Source organism: Stegodyphus dumicola, chromosome 2, assembly GCF_044657685.1.
Source record: "Stegodyphus dumicola isolate Sdum_Otavi_A_Nest chromosome 2, ASM4465768v1".
NCBI lineage: Eukaryota > Metazoa > Arthropoda > Arachnida > Araneae > Eresidae > Stegodyphus > Stegodyphus dumicola.
The window spans coordinates 216078667-216094327 of NC_140769.1; the positions used below are offsets into that span (position 1 = coordinate 216078667).

A 15661-nucleotide genomic window follows, 5' to 3' on the forward strand; every position below is an offset into this window, starting at 1 on the left:
GTTACCGGTCTTTATCATTTCAGTTTAGTATGCTTCCGCGTAACCGAAGGAGATTTTTACAGTATTTAAATTCCGCTGCAATTTCTAAGAAAATTTGCTTCCATTCGTTTAAAATCAATGGCAATCGTAATTTAGAAATTCGTCTTTTCGTTAGAATAATTTAAATACTTTTGTCATATCGTCATATGCAAATTTATAAGCAGCAACTAAATAACAATTAGATGAACGCAATAATAATACTAATTAAGTATTTCAATTTCACTGAAAATATCTATTTCAGTGGATATTTTTTAAAAACAAATGCTTCCATAAAAAACTTTTTAAGTCATTAAAATTTGAATATATAGCAATGGTGGAAAATGAACATAAATGGAGGAGGGCGTACAAAAGTGTTTTTGGATTCACTTTTTTAAGGTTAGAAAAATTATTTAATATATGTCAAAATATCCATCTACAGGTTTTCGTCACGTAAATGGGTGATAATTAAAAAATTGATTTTTAATAATTACCTTAATGAACGTAGAACGTAGGCTGCTTTTTGAAGGGTAGCCTCGAATAACAGATAAAATTAAGACTGATAGCGACAAAAATAAAGCAGGAAAAATGAATAAGCGTACAATGGTCAAGATTGTGCAAGTGGCCGACTAATTGAAAAATTGGTCTCGCTGTCATTCAATAGAGGGCGCTGCGTCCGATCAGCGAAAGACTTTCTTGATGGATTAGTTTTGGCTTGCTATTTGTTATGATCATAACGAAAGAACAAGAGGTCGTCAATCATTCCATATTAACGCTAGAGAGCGGGTTGTCATGACGACGAAGTTGTTGTAGCTCTTCTCACGCCCCCTTTTATTGTATCTTTTAGCAGATGAGGTCAGATAATATTACGCTTGCAGAAATTTATAGCTGAGGTCTTACGATGTTGGCTTTGCATATTACATGTTTTCATTTGTAGTTTGAGTCATAACTGCGTAGACGTGCTTAAATCATGTTTAATATACGAATAGCTGAATTTTGCTTGCGGAGGAAGGGCAGGTGTTTATGATTAAAACAGTCACGAATATTTGTTTTTGACTTAATCGTTTTTACCAAAGGTAGAGGCTGAAAAACGATGGGTCATTTAAATTAGAGATGGGACATTCGAATTCTGCAATTCCTAGAACCTTAGAAAAAGATTCGAGATTTGAAAACGCGTTATTTTCGTGCGTTTTCCGAGATTCAATTATTTAGAATCATCACCTGCAAAAAATTAAATGTGTCAACCCTAAGCTTTGACTAGATAAAATGTACTGAGTCCAATAAAAGCATTCATTTTGAAAAGATCACCACTGTTGTTATTTTAACGGACTCGAGTTAATAAGGCAGTGACTTATAATTAATTCTATGGAAAGAATCCAGTGTTTATCTACATTAATTCTTGAAGAATCTGCACTTCTGTACGCTTGTTCAACTTAGAAAAGTTACTTAAAAATATTTTTAAAACGTCAATAGTTCCTCAAAATATTTTTCGCCAAATATGTTTAAAAGAATTAACCTAGAGATTTTTAAAAACTTAATTAGGTTTATATAAATTTCGTTTGCATTTTTTTCTGAATAAAATAATTAACTTACTTTAATTGTCATTGAGCATCCACTAAACTTCAATAAAATAAATATTGTACTGAACTTAATTTTAGTGATAAAGCTGAAAGTTTTATGTTAATTAATTAGTTTATTTTATTATTTTGGCTTTACGTTTAAATTCAATTTTCATCAACTTCCGCCAGAATACAAATTAGTTTAATGAATAAATAAGCTTTTAACGTTCTGAGAATTTTCAAACAGCCGCGACAGCAAACAGCTACTTGCCGTCGCAGCGTTTTGCTAGCCGCGATTACGTAGCAAGCATTTACTTCGAAATTGGCTAAGGTTTAGTTAGGCATGTTAATTATTCTGTTTAACTTGAAAACTTAAGTGCAAACGTCACTTAAATCAGGCTCCTGGGTAATAGCCGCATCCTGAATGTAATATCGTAGCGATCGCATAATTTTTTATGGCATAACATGAGATGCTGTTCATAGCTGAGAATGAAATTTCTCAGAATTTAACTTGAACGCGCGCTCTGGTTACTCGCCATTCAGCGGAGTTCTGTTTCTGTTCAATTCTGAGTGTGTGAAACTGTCAAATTGACGTACCAATAACTAGTTTAATATTAAAATTTTACTTTGGTTGTGGTATTTTAATTAGAAAGCAGAGACGTCGTCTGACAGTCTACATGGTTGTTTTAGGGGTGATTTGGTAATTTAAAATTGTAATATAACCATGTTAACGTGAAACATGTTAAGTTTAACATGAAATCTGAAACAATTTCCTTATATTCCGTTTCCACTTTATTTAGACAAATCAGTAGTCTCCATTTAATTACAGGAAATTAAATCTGAAAATATTTTAATCAATTTAAAAACGTAACTAAAAACTAAAACTCCTTGTCACTTTATAATCTACAACAACGATGACCAAAGGAAAGCTGCTGCTTGGTTGATAAAATTTATTATTATTGACCATCTATATTGAAATATCTGAATATCTTCTTAGTTTTAAACATCTTAGAAACATTTTCCATTGTCGAAAATATTAAAAGCATCTCTGAAAACTAAAATTGATGAATGTTTTCTTCATACAATAGTCTTATTAATTAGCATTTCATTTTAAGCCTACAATCCTTTTATTAACTTGGTCATTTACAAGTGTCATATTTTACCTTATGGCGTAAATATTTTATAGCAAAAAAAATTGAAAAGACATCTTTTCTCTTAAACCTGACAAACTATAGTATTTACGGCAGGGGTTCTCAACCGGTGGTACGCAAGAGAAAAATATTTTTAATTATTAAATTCAAAAATTAAAACCCCAACATCGTGATTGCGTTTTTTCTCTAACACTTATAAATTTATGCGATCTAAACCCCAACATCGTGATTGAGTTTTTTCTCTAACACTCATAAATTTATGCGATCTGAGCTTTGTTCAAGTGTGGTGATGGTAGTAGTACTTTCTAGTAGTGATATTAAAGGTTTTCAATTTTTGTTTAGATGGTACGAGTTAATCAAACGGTTGGGAACCACTGATTTACACTTTAAGCCTATAAAATGTTTTGATTAACTTGGCCATTTATGAATATCAATATTTTACCTTAGCGCCATAAATATTTTATAGAAAAACGAATTCTAAAAGACATTTTTAATTTCGTAAACAGCTCAATATGAATCAAAATTTAACCTGCTCAAAATTCCAATCAATGGAAAACCAAAATTCCAGTTATTGCCAGGAAGCGTGTGACACAAAAGTACTCACGGCAACAGTCTTCTTCAGTGCAAATCAATTATTTAATTACGATTAATACAGAACATTTCTGTCGTTTCAAACACCTTCGAGTTAATAAATTTCATTTTGTTCTGGATTGAGTTCTTCGGCATACAGAATTCGAAGAATCAGTACAAAATAAATTTCTTCTAACAATTTTCTTGACATGCATCGTCCATACATTATAAGAAAGCAAGAACGTTTTCGCCTATTTAAACATTTACTTGTGTTTCGACGTGAGTGCAAGCTATTTCATTTTATGTCATTGTCTATAAGCTTTAAAAATTAAGTTTTACCTTTTTCAAAGGCTGAAACTTTAGAAAACTGAATATGTTTGCTTCTTAAAAGCATTAGTATATGCTGATGATCTTAAAAGCATTAGTAAATGCTGATGATGGATTTTTTGAAGCATCCTCAAAGATTATGCGCCAAGCACATGTTAAATACTTCTATACACTGAAAGCATTAGTTAGAAGAAACATTTCGCAATAATGAGGACAGGAGAAATGCAAATTTGAAACGTGATGTAGCTAGCTTAGAAAGTTACTTAATCTGATTTTGAAGTATAAAATTCCAGGTAAGTATTCAGGTAAGAAACTTCTAAGTTACATAGGTTTTATTTACTAGAAACAAATTCGGATATACAACATAAAAAATTTATAGCGAACGTAACACGATTTCTCCCATACAGAATAGTCACACTAACACTTTTGGATATGGTTAGTGATATGTAATCACCAGACGCCACTGGGGGTTATTCTATTTGCAGTAATTCACAGTAAAAAAAAAAAATCGAGATATAAAAACGTATTCTCATTGCGGAATGTGTTATGATTGCGGTCTGCAGACAGTCACGCTTTGATGATTTTATTGGCAGCATTTTCCCATTACAAAAGCAGGAAGAGTCCTAAATGTAACCTTGAATAACTAAGGGAAAAGGAAATTTTGAAATAATATCTACGACTATCTTCTTTTCACTACAACAACATTTACGCAACTTCGAACAAAAATAACTAATGAAGAATAAAAGTAACTATCAATTAGTATCCTCTGCTAAAAATACATATATTCTAAGCTTCTAATAACTATATATTAGTGACTTTAATGACTGTGTGCCATTTCTATTTTCATTCAATAAATAATGATTATTAGTAAATATTCCTTGGTAACATGCATTAACGTCTACAGAAGGGTATCCTACCATTTATAAAATGGAAGCACAAAGCTAATTTTATTACAAGAACTCATAGCGTTTCTTCAATTTAAACCAAGGTCTTTATCCATAAACATGTTTTTAGCATTTTCATTCCATTCACGATTATTTCCTTCTGCATACAGGATCTGTTTGATAACAAGACCCACATGGCTTGGGCCTTGTAAGCCCTAGTCCGAAGGCAAAAGCGTTCTAAATTTTAGAACGGTCGAGAACATCCTGATAATTTTCATAAACACATTTTTCTCTCATGGAAAAGAAGCGGTCGTGGCTCCTGTGAGAAAACAATAAGCCTAGGGCTTCAGACTTTTCTTAATCATGCTTTGTGTATATACTAGAGTTATTATCCACATAATGGAGGATTTATTTAAGTGTGGGCCACCTTTTTGTAACTCTTGGGGGGGGGGAGCTTTCAAGACACAGGCCATATTTACTATTTTTGCACTTTTACACTGCTTTTCGTTGAATCCGGAAATTAATTTCGAGCAGCTCGCGATTGCGATTTGAACGACCTTATAAATTCTTTTCTGTGTATATACGAAAAAAGTTACAAATCTATAACCCAAAATGGGAAATGCTAAGGCAAAGATAGGCAAATGGCCAGCTCCGACCCGCCTGAACGTTCTATCCAGCCAGTAACAAAAATAAAAAATATATTACATTTATATAATATATTTAAGATATTACTATACAGTATATAATATATAATATTGTTGCGTTCTACGGGTTCGTGGATTGCAATAATTGGCGATAAAACTTGATGAAGAATCTAAACCAAATTTATTCGCCAGTATTACACAGAAGAGTTCCAAAGACACGTTTACAGTCGTCGAAAAACTACGATAAACACGCTGAACACAATCAGCAACACAACCTTCAAGTGAAAACAGCTTCACGGCAAAGCACTAAAGTACAGTTCCCGACTTGGTTCGGTCGCTCTCATTCTAACTTCCGAACTCAGAACACTACTGCTGAATTCGACACACTATTCAAGATACTCTCTTACTTCGCGTACAGGCAGGGTATATATAGCTTTCGACCTGGCATCCAGACCATTCTCGAGAAATCCGGTAAGAATTTGTTCTAGAATGCTCTTGCTCCTTCTATGGTATATCGCCAATTTTGTCGAAAAATGGGCAATTTCACGCCAAATCAGACAATGCTGCTTTCCTTGCCACTTTCTGACAACCCTAACCTCGCTTTGGGGGGGGGAAGCTATCATACCGCAGCTGGGCATTTCATAACAATGTTATATATTAAATATTACTATATAATATATAATACAAAATACGGTGTAGACAGCGAAGGTGGCTTAATTCGGGACGTGTTTTAGAGCGAGTCTGGCAAACGAAAGATGACATTGTGTCATTCTTCCATGAAAAACAGTTTACTACGGAATATGAAATATAGGAACATACAGCATAGTTTTTGTAATTTGCATTTTTCACAGATCTCTATTTATTTATTTATTTTTGTTGGCCCACTCTCAAAGAAGGTTGCCCATCGCTGTGCGAATGTATACAAAGCCCAATCGCAACAATGTCTTGTTCATTTTGTTATATGAGGGTTTAGCAGTTATCACAGTTATTTTAGCAGTCTTCTAACAAGTAGCATTGACCAATATTTCAAATAACCGATGCAGAAAACTCGTGTACCCTAACCATAGATGATTAATGATCATATATCAAAACCTGAAACTCTGTGCCGATACTTGCCTCCGCTGATGACCTAATCTTAGTCAACTAGAAAGTGCACATCTTCCATAATGCTGAAATGACGTAATTCGGAAATAATAAGATTATTTAGAAAGAATAGAGAAAAATATAGCTTAAGATGTTTCATGTGTATTTAGTAAAAATTACTATATAACTCTTGAAATTATCTCAATATATACTCGCAGTTTTGGAGTCATTGATAAAAAAAAAAATTGCAATGAAATGTAGTAGCAAACACGAAACGAAAAGGCAAGTGGGGGCGAGGGGTGCAAAAGTAGAATTTCGTTCCATGGTTAAAAATTAGGTAGATCAATTCATTCACAAAAATGGAATAAAAATATTCGAGATTACAATTCTAACAATGAGGAGAGAAGACGTTTTGACAATAACTTAAAGGGGTCAACCAATTCCTCTCTCTTTCAAAATGTTGCTTATTTGATTAAGGAAAGCAATCGTAGATTATCCACTTAAGAAGAGGGAGGACTTGGTGGCATATTCACGTATTTTAAAATCATCGCACGACTAAATATTTTTTTAAGAGTTCTTAGTTGATAGATAGTTCCCATTTAAGAAATGAAAGCGAATAATTTCAAATACACTCTTAGACAAAAAAAAAAAAAAAAAAAAAAAAAATCGCACCGAGAAGATATAAAGCAAATTGGACACAAATTGATATGCATACAGGTTTCGACGGAAAACGCAAAATTTTACATTTTGCCTGCCAATGAATGAACAGTTGTTGCTACAGCGCATCTGATCTGCGCAACTGGCAGGATATTTAAGATGAGAAAGATATTTAAGACAGGCAGGATATTTAAGACGATTCCTGACCAACGAATTTCATTCCGTGTACTCTGGTAGACAGTAACTATGCCTCGCATACAGGTACGCGAACGATATGAACAGATGTCAGAATTTGAGAGAGGTCGTGTAGTGGACTCATCGGCCAACTACACGACTACATCGGTTGGTCTTATCGGCGAATAGCTCGACATTTGAGCGGGAGCGATGCCACTATTAGACGATGTTGGCAAGAATGTGTGAACCATGGCCGCACACAGCGTCAAGAAGGAAACGGTAGGCCTAGAGAAACGACAGAACGTGAAGACCGAGCAATCGTCAGAGCGGCACTCACAGCCCCAGTCGCATCATTATCATCTATTGTATGTACAACTAGTGCTTCAGTGACCGCAAGAGCCATTCATAGACGGCTCACAGAAAGGGGGCTGAGGTCACGGCGCTCCTTGCGCCGACTACTATTGACTCTGTACCACGTCAAGCCCGTTTGCAATGGTGTCGGGCTCATTCCAACTGGAACGTCAAATGTCACTGACTGGAGTAGAATACTCTTCAGTGATGAGTCCCGCTTTGAACTGAGCCTCGATGACCAGCGAAGGCGAGTCTGGAGATGCCCCGAACAGCGGTGTGATACCAACCTGACTGTCTTCCGGCAGACAGGCCGACAACCAGGAGTGATGGTCTGGGGTGCCATTTCATTTCATAGTAGGACCTCTTTGGTTGTCATCCGTCGCAACCTTACAGCACAGCGGTACGTCGACGAAGTTCTAAGGCCCGTTGTGTTGCCCTTCATGTCACGCCACCATGGGCTTACATTTCAGCAAGATAATGCCCACCCTCACACTGCACATGTTTCTACTTCTTGCCGAACATTACCTTGGCCAGCAAGGTCGCTGGATCTCTCTTCTATTGAGCACGTTTGGAGCATTATGGGCAGGGCCCTCCAACTAGCTCGGGATGCTGACGATCTAACGCGCCAGTTGGACAGAATTTGGCACAATATCCCTCAGGAGGACATCCGCAACCTCTATCAATCGATGCTAAGCCGAATAACTGTTTGCATAAGGTCAGAGGTGGACAAACGCGTTACTGACTTTTTCACTTTGTGAAGCTCTATCACTTCAATAAATCATCCAATTTTTCTCAAACTGTAATCATTTATTTTTCTGTACATGTACATCACTTCTAGCAATTTTCGGCCCATTTGGATAACTCCTTCTTGGTGCGTTTTTCCCCCGTCTAAGAGTGTATATTGTGAAAATAACGTAATAAGATACATTCTACATGGGTCGAAAGATTTCATTATAGTTCAATTAGTGAAATTCTAATTCAAGAACAGAAGCAGTTCAGAAGTAACCTTGTGAACAGTAAGTAAATAATTATTTTCATAATTCAGCATAATTACGATTACGTAATTTATATACGAGATCTGACAAATTTTACATTTTTTGTTGCCAAAAATCAACACACACTCAAATAAAAGGCGAAGTTTTAATTTTGACTACTGTTATTTTAATTTTAAATCATGCAGCAAAATTAATAACAAGCTAAATTAAAGAAATTATAAGTGATCAGCAAAATCTGGAACAAGGTAACAAATCTGAATTTAAAATAAAATATTATCATGATCTTCAAAAGTCAAGTCTTGTACCTGGGAAAAAGTAACAACATTGGCATGCTGGGCAGTTTTGGTAACCATCCTGCATTAAAAAAAAAGTATTGGAAAAGGTCCAGAAAAGGACAAGTACAATGAACTAAAGATTAAACAATTGATAGTATAAGGAGTCATTCGAGAAGCATCAAATTCAATTTCTAAATAGATTACCTTAAGAAAGCCGTAAAACAAAAGGAGTCATTCGAGAAACACCAAATTTCTAAATAGATTACCTTAAGTCGTAAAACAATGTCTCAAAGTAGATGATTATATTGAATGAGTCATTGTAATGTATATTTCCCAAATGGTTATGCTATTACAATTCTGTAGTCACAAATTTATTTTGTCAATCTAAAATGTGGAAAATGCTTACTTGTTCTATTCAATTTTTATTATCACAATTTTGAAAAATCTGAATTATTTTACCATTTTTATGAATAAAATATGAAAATTACATTTAAGCATATGTTAAACATAAAAAGAGGATAAATAGTGGTTTTAAATTACTTGTTCCACACTAAGTAAAGAAAGTTTACTTTGCAGTAAATAACAAAATAAATAAACAAATTTTACATTTGTTTACTTATTTGTGGAACACAAGGAATTGAAATTAGATTTAAAAAAAATTACAAGCTAAAGATAAAATCTTACAGCTCAGATTCGTATGATTGTTGACACGAAATTGACCCCGTTCTACAAACAATCGCACCTCTCTGTAGTCAAAACACAGCTCTGAAATCCATATTATTTTCCAATAACTTCCTTTCCACGAAATGATTTAACTACTACCGATATTCCCTCGAATCCCTGGCATGATAAATACAGATTTTACTTTTTTAAGAGTAAATTTTAGTAGGATCTACAGAAAATGTACCGCGTTTTAGAACTTTTTTATAAAGGGTTAAAAATGCAAATGTAATGGAGTAAAAACTTCTGGCAACAGCATATAACTTGAAATGAAAATATCGTCCACGAGTTTGAAATTTATTCTTTTTACAAAACGTCGAATGCACACAAACTGTGGGTCAAAGGATATACATTTTTGTCTTTTCCGAAAAAAACTGTTATTTATTTCGCAATTCAAAAACTTCCTAAAACGATTAAATTATATGATATTAAATTTCGAAGTGAAAAGTAAACAGCATTATTAATTGTAAAGGGAAAAGCCATTAATCATATTTTTACATGAAAAGAAGACTTCAGACAAATACCAGAAAAAAAAGGTACGTACTGTTTTTTATGCTTTTAAAGTGAAGTTTTCGATGATAATTGAAAATCCGACAACGCAAAAATTTATTGAAACATTTTCAAAACGGCAAATAAATTAATAAACAAAGATTTATAAACGTAAAAAAGCTAAGGGGAATGTTCATCTTTCTTTCTTTCTTTTTTTTTTTTTTTTTTTTTTTTCCAAATCATACAGTGTCTCACAAAAGTGATGGGACACTTGTGCTTTAAGAAAGGAAACTGTAGTAAAATAAATTTAAAAAAAAACATGTAAAATTTTTTGTGGGTGTGTTTCGTACTTAAATTTAGTAACAATCATTACATAACATACATTTTTCTCAAAATATTAAAATAGTAATTTAATAAAAATACAATTGTTTAGAACGGAGCAAAAAATGGCTCACATAAGTGATGGAACACTTACTTTTCCATCAAATATTTATCCAAAAATTTTACTTCTTAAAATGTTTTAATGTTTTGTTGGATTACCTTTTATTTTTAAAACGTGATTTAATCTTCTTGGGATGGATTCGACTAATTTTTTTGTGATTTCTGGAGTGATTTTATCCCATTCTTCTTGAAGCAATGATTTTGATTGTTGTTTTGAAGAAATGGTGTGTTTGCGAATTCTTGATTCCAATTCTTGCCAAATATTCTGTATGGGATTTAAATCTGGAGATTGTGGTGGTGTTTTTATTATTTCAGGACAGTTATACAGAAGCCAGAGTCTAACGTTCAAAACAGTGTGCTTGGGGTCATTGTCCTGGTAAAATTTAAAATCGTTATGAAGGATCAATTTTCGTGCTGAAGTTTTCAAATTTTGATTTAAAATGTCAATATACTTGTACTGATCCATTATACTGTCAATAAAAACAAGATTACCAACTCCAGCGGACGACATACACCCTCATACCATAACTCCTCCTCCACCATGTTTTACTGTTGGCACCAAGTTCTGTTTGCAAAATTCTTTCCTGGGTTTCCTCTACACCAAGATTCTACCGTCAGAACCAAAGATATTAAATTTATTCTCATCAGCAAATATAACTTCATTCCAGTAATCAGAGTTTTTATTTATGTTGGATTTTGCGAAAGCCAGTGTGAGTTTTCTATTTTCTTACGAAGAATTTTTTCCTGGCTGCTCTACCGTGATATCCAGCAGATTGAATTACTCTTCTAATAGTCTCAGGATTAACAATTACTCCATATAATGCTTGTAAATTAGCAGCAACTTTAGGAGCACTCATTCTTGGATTTTTTTTAATATTTTGAACAATAATTCGCCTTATTCCATTGGATAGCTTTGATGGTCGGCCAGGTCTTCTTTTATCCTGAATCATATGATTCTTTTTATATCGTTTAATGATATTGAAAACTGTTGAATGACTCATATTAACTGTTTCAGCATTTTCTCTAATAGATTTTCCACGTTCAATATGGAAATTAATAACTAATTTTCGAATTTCAGGCAAAGTTTCTTTTCGTTTAGCATTCATGGCTGCACAAAGCTAAAAAACAAACAAAAAAAAAAAAAATCCAAAACAAACTGGAGAGAAATACTACAGACAATTTTATAAATTATTGACAATTGCTTTTGACTAAAAATAAAAACTCCAAAAAATATTTTTATTGTAGTATGTAGTAGTATCTAATGGTGTCCCATCACTTATGTGAGCCATTTTTTGCTCCGTTCTAAGCAATTGTATTTTTATTAAATTAATATTTTAATATTTTGAGAAAATGTATGTTATGTAATAATTGTTACTAAATTTATGTATGAAACACACCCACAAAAAATGTTTACATGTTTTTTAATTAATTTTATTACAGTTTCCTTTTGTAAAGTACAAGTGTTCCATCACTTTTGTGAGACACTGTACGTTTCAAAGCAGAAAATGTAGTTAAATGTTTAGAAGAAGATAAAAAAAATATACTCTAATCTTTGATGAAGCATGAGTTTATCAAAATGACTGGTTTATGACTGTTGCAGTTTCTCTTGCGATTGAAAATTAAAAATAAGAAAAGTAAAGGAATGATGTCAATTTATCATACTATCAGGTGGTGGTGTGGTGTATTTAATTATGGCAAAGCACACTAGGGCTATCTGCCTAAAGGGAGGGATGCCTTCGTAGAGGACTTTCTAAGGGAACTGGCTCGTATACACGTTACACATGGGGAAAACCACGAAAACGCCCATGCAGCCAGCCCGTTCGCGGGATTCGAACCTCGGACCGAACTATCAGTGTTCAGCGACTTTACCGCTCGGCCGCTGGTGGGCATCATACTATCAGGAAAATCCTAATGACTTTCTATTGAAAGTCATAGTTCAAAGTCATAGTGATCATAGTTCAAAGAGTAAACTGCATCAAGATAAAGGCATCGATCACAAATCTAAAGGCATCATTATATTCCATGGAATAAAAACGAAAAGTATTTTATATATTGAATGTATACCTTTTCATATATTGAATGTATGTATACCTCTAGAAATTAAATAAAGAGGAATGGTGTGGTGTGGTGTATTTAATTATGGCAAAGCACACGAGGGCTATCTGCCTAAAGGGAGGGATGCCTTTCGTGGAGGACTTTCTAAGGGAAACTGGCTCGTATACACGTTACACATGGAGAAAACCACGAAAACGCCCATGCAGCCAGCCCGTTCGCGGGATTCGAATCTCAGACCGAACTACCAGTGTTCAGCGTCTTTACCGCTCGGCCGCTTGTGGGCAAATAAAGAGGAATGAAAATGGAAATTTCAAAAAAGCTTTTCTATCGCGGAAAGTACTATGCAAATTTATAATGCAAGAAAAAAAGGATATTGGATTCAAGCGCATTAATTAAAGGGCCTCGAAATAGTTTTAAAAATGTGTTGATACCCTCTGTAGAAGCTAATACTGACATAATGGACGAACAGCGCACTGTAACATATATTCCATGGTTCTGATGTCTGATATGACTGCTTGAGAATCTTTGTGCTTTTATTTTCAGTAAAAGGGAAATTATAAGACGATGAGATTTTTTTTATTTTAAATATGTCAATTTACAAATGTTACAGCATACAGGACATTTGTTTTTAATTCTGCAACGATTGTCACGAAGCAGCATTATTCCAAGCGATCGAGATTAAAAATTTTGTACATATAATCAAACAGCCTCTCATGATTCACTGAATTAAATTCCCCTGCAGAGATATAAAATTACTCAAGACTTAAAAGAAATGAAACCTTCTGCGCCAGTTACGTTTTAAGGCATTAGAGCCCTTTTTGCTCACCAAAGGTGAAGTGGTTAGTGACGATGACTACTGTATCGAAGGGCCTGGTTTCGAATCTCGGGGAAGGCAAAGATGTTGTATATGTATAGTGTCTTTGCGGCATGGGGATCACTCTGAATATATAGCGAGCAGGAAGTCCTGTCGCGTAGTTTGGTGTTAGGGGAAGCGAGTTGGGATACGCTCGGACTCGGCTTCCAAAGTGCTTTCTCTCGAAACTGGGGCGGAATTGAGTTAAATTGCACAGTCACCTATATGGTGCTCAGTGCTCTTGCCAACGACAGATGTAATCGTGTACTCCTTGCCACGATAAAATTCGTGGACTTGTTCTCATTGCACTGTTGAGATTAGCCAGAACAACAACAGAACCCTTTTCTATTAATTACAATAGTTTTATGAACGTTAATAAAAATTATCAGCCAGATATATTATAAATAAAACATGTACTATATATATACCAATTTAGATACACTATTAAAAAATAAAATAAGGCAATAAATTTTTAAAAATTTCCTAACCTTTTAAAAACCACTCAGCTGGCTAATTCTAAAGATTAATTATTAATTCTGCAAGATAAATTCAAAATCTTAATTTTTATGGAATGAGAGTATCTTGAGAATTGAATTGCGTTGAAAGATTGCAGAGTCATTAGGTATTTTTGAAAGCAGGAGAAATACCTTATATACTCCCCCTTTTAAAGGCGACTGGGATTTAGGGGACCCAATCGCTAAATCTCGGGTGTGTAGAATCATCATCCACCAACCTTTTTAGTTCGGGCGCAAATGTAGAGTCATTAGGCATTTTTGAAAGAAGGAAAGATGAAAAATGAGCAACTTCCTCGCCGGGAATCAAACCACAGACCTCTGTAAATACGCGCCCAGCGTGCTGACCACTACACTACGAAGGCGGGACCTTATAAGATAAAGATTTAATCCTTTCCCTCTGCCAGTACTTGCCAAAGCGAGTAGATGACGTCGCAAAAAGTAAATTAACTATCTAAAATATTTGCAAAAGTTAAGAACTTTTTAATATCAAATATGCATATATAAATAGATAGAAAAAATAGATTTAAACTTTATAAAATCATTATTGCTTTTAAACACCTAATTAGTTTATTAAGCAATTATATTTTAAAAGATACATAAATTTTATACATTAAAACTTTACGTGGCGTTAAATGTAAACATTTCGTTAGCTGGTTATTTGCCGAACTACATGGAATATGAATACTTATGCCTTACGCTACGTAGCGTTTGCCAAGTCATATGGATAAAAAATGGAGGATAACGTAACAGTCAAAAAATATTGTCAGGACGCTGTTCAAGCATAGATCTTCCTGAAAGCAAATGCGCTCGGAATTCTAATACTCAGTTTTTAGCGAAAATATTTTTGGAAAGTGGTTCACATTATCCTTTCTGATAAATTCACAAATACGTTGATTATTTGATGAATCAACATTACAAAATTACTCTATGAGTCATCATTTCCAAATCAAAAAATTACTTTTAAATGCCGAACAAGCTTTCTAAGCTGACCTTCATAACTTTCTCACCTCTGAGTCATGCCGCATCTAAACGCACGTGCTATACAACGCCAAGAAAGAGAAATACATAAATAAATATTCAAATATGGTGATGCTGAAAACATCCAGGTGGGGAATGAAACTCTAGTGGTGTTGCAACTACTCAGCAGGCAACGAAGCAACCCTTACCATCAGAAACGTCGGGAAAACGGCCAAAACACATAAAATTGTCCACGAACGGAATATGCATGGTCTTGCTACCTTCCAACCCCCTTCAACTCCTCCTTCTCATCCATCCACGTTGCTGTGATTCACAAGAGAGTCTTTTTGGACTCATGACGTCACTTTTCGTAGTCCCTTTCATCACCGTTTCCCGTTTTTGTTGGCACTGAGCCGGGAATCGATTGTCGTCGAACCCCCACTTTTTCCCCAAATGCGATCCTGGATATTGGTTGCCCCCTCGATGTACAAGATAGTTGCATTTGTGGAGTGAAAGAAAATAAGCGTTTGATCAAAAAGAACTTGCATTTCCCCTTTTCAATTCAGTTAGATATAAAATGCTGCGGCAGGAACTAAAGTAGAATGTCCATCGGCTTGGTACATTAGGAGCAAATCCAGCATCTGGTAGGGTCGTTGCAAATAATTTATTTCTTCTAGATCACAATGCAATGCCAAATAAAGGGAAAACGCTTGTGAAGTACTCTATCCTGGCAAAAATAATTTATAGCTTGATTGACTACAAGAAAGTTCGTAGAAACCCAAATTAACTTCGAGTAGTGTTTGTTCTGAACTTGGAGTAGTGTTTGTTCTTTTTCAAGAACTTTTCGTAAAAAAGTAAAAATTTTCGTTTCTCATTTCTAACATAAATAAATAAACAAAAATACTTTAAAAAAGTGTTAAACTTTTCCAAAATATATGCTAAAATA

At 34.3% G+C, this 15661-nt stretch overlaps 1 protein-coding gene across 6 annotated transcripts in view; it reads right to left on the reverse strand.

Annotated features, from left to right (window-relative positions):
* Positions 1–15661, reverse strand: part of LOC118194424 (alpha-crystallin B chain-like) — an 84801-nt gene that overhangs the window by 49554 nt on the left and 19586 nt on the right. Inside the window, exon 1 of one of the 6 annotated variants that reach the window (XM_085811753.1) lies at positions 510–626. The exons of the other annotated variants lie outside the window; for them this stretch is intronic. The gene's annotated coding sequence lies outside the window, so the exon portion shown is untranslated. Of the gene's footprint in view, positions 1–509; positions 627–15661 lie in introns of those variants that run through there. 6 annotated transcript variants of the gene reach the window in all.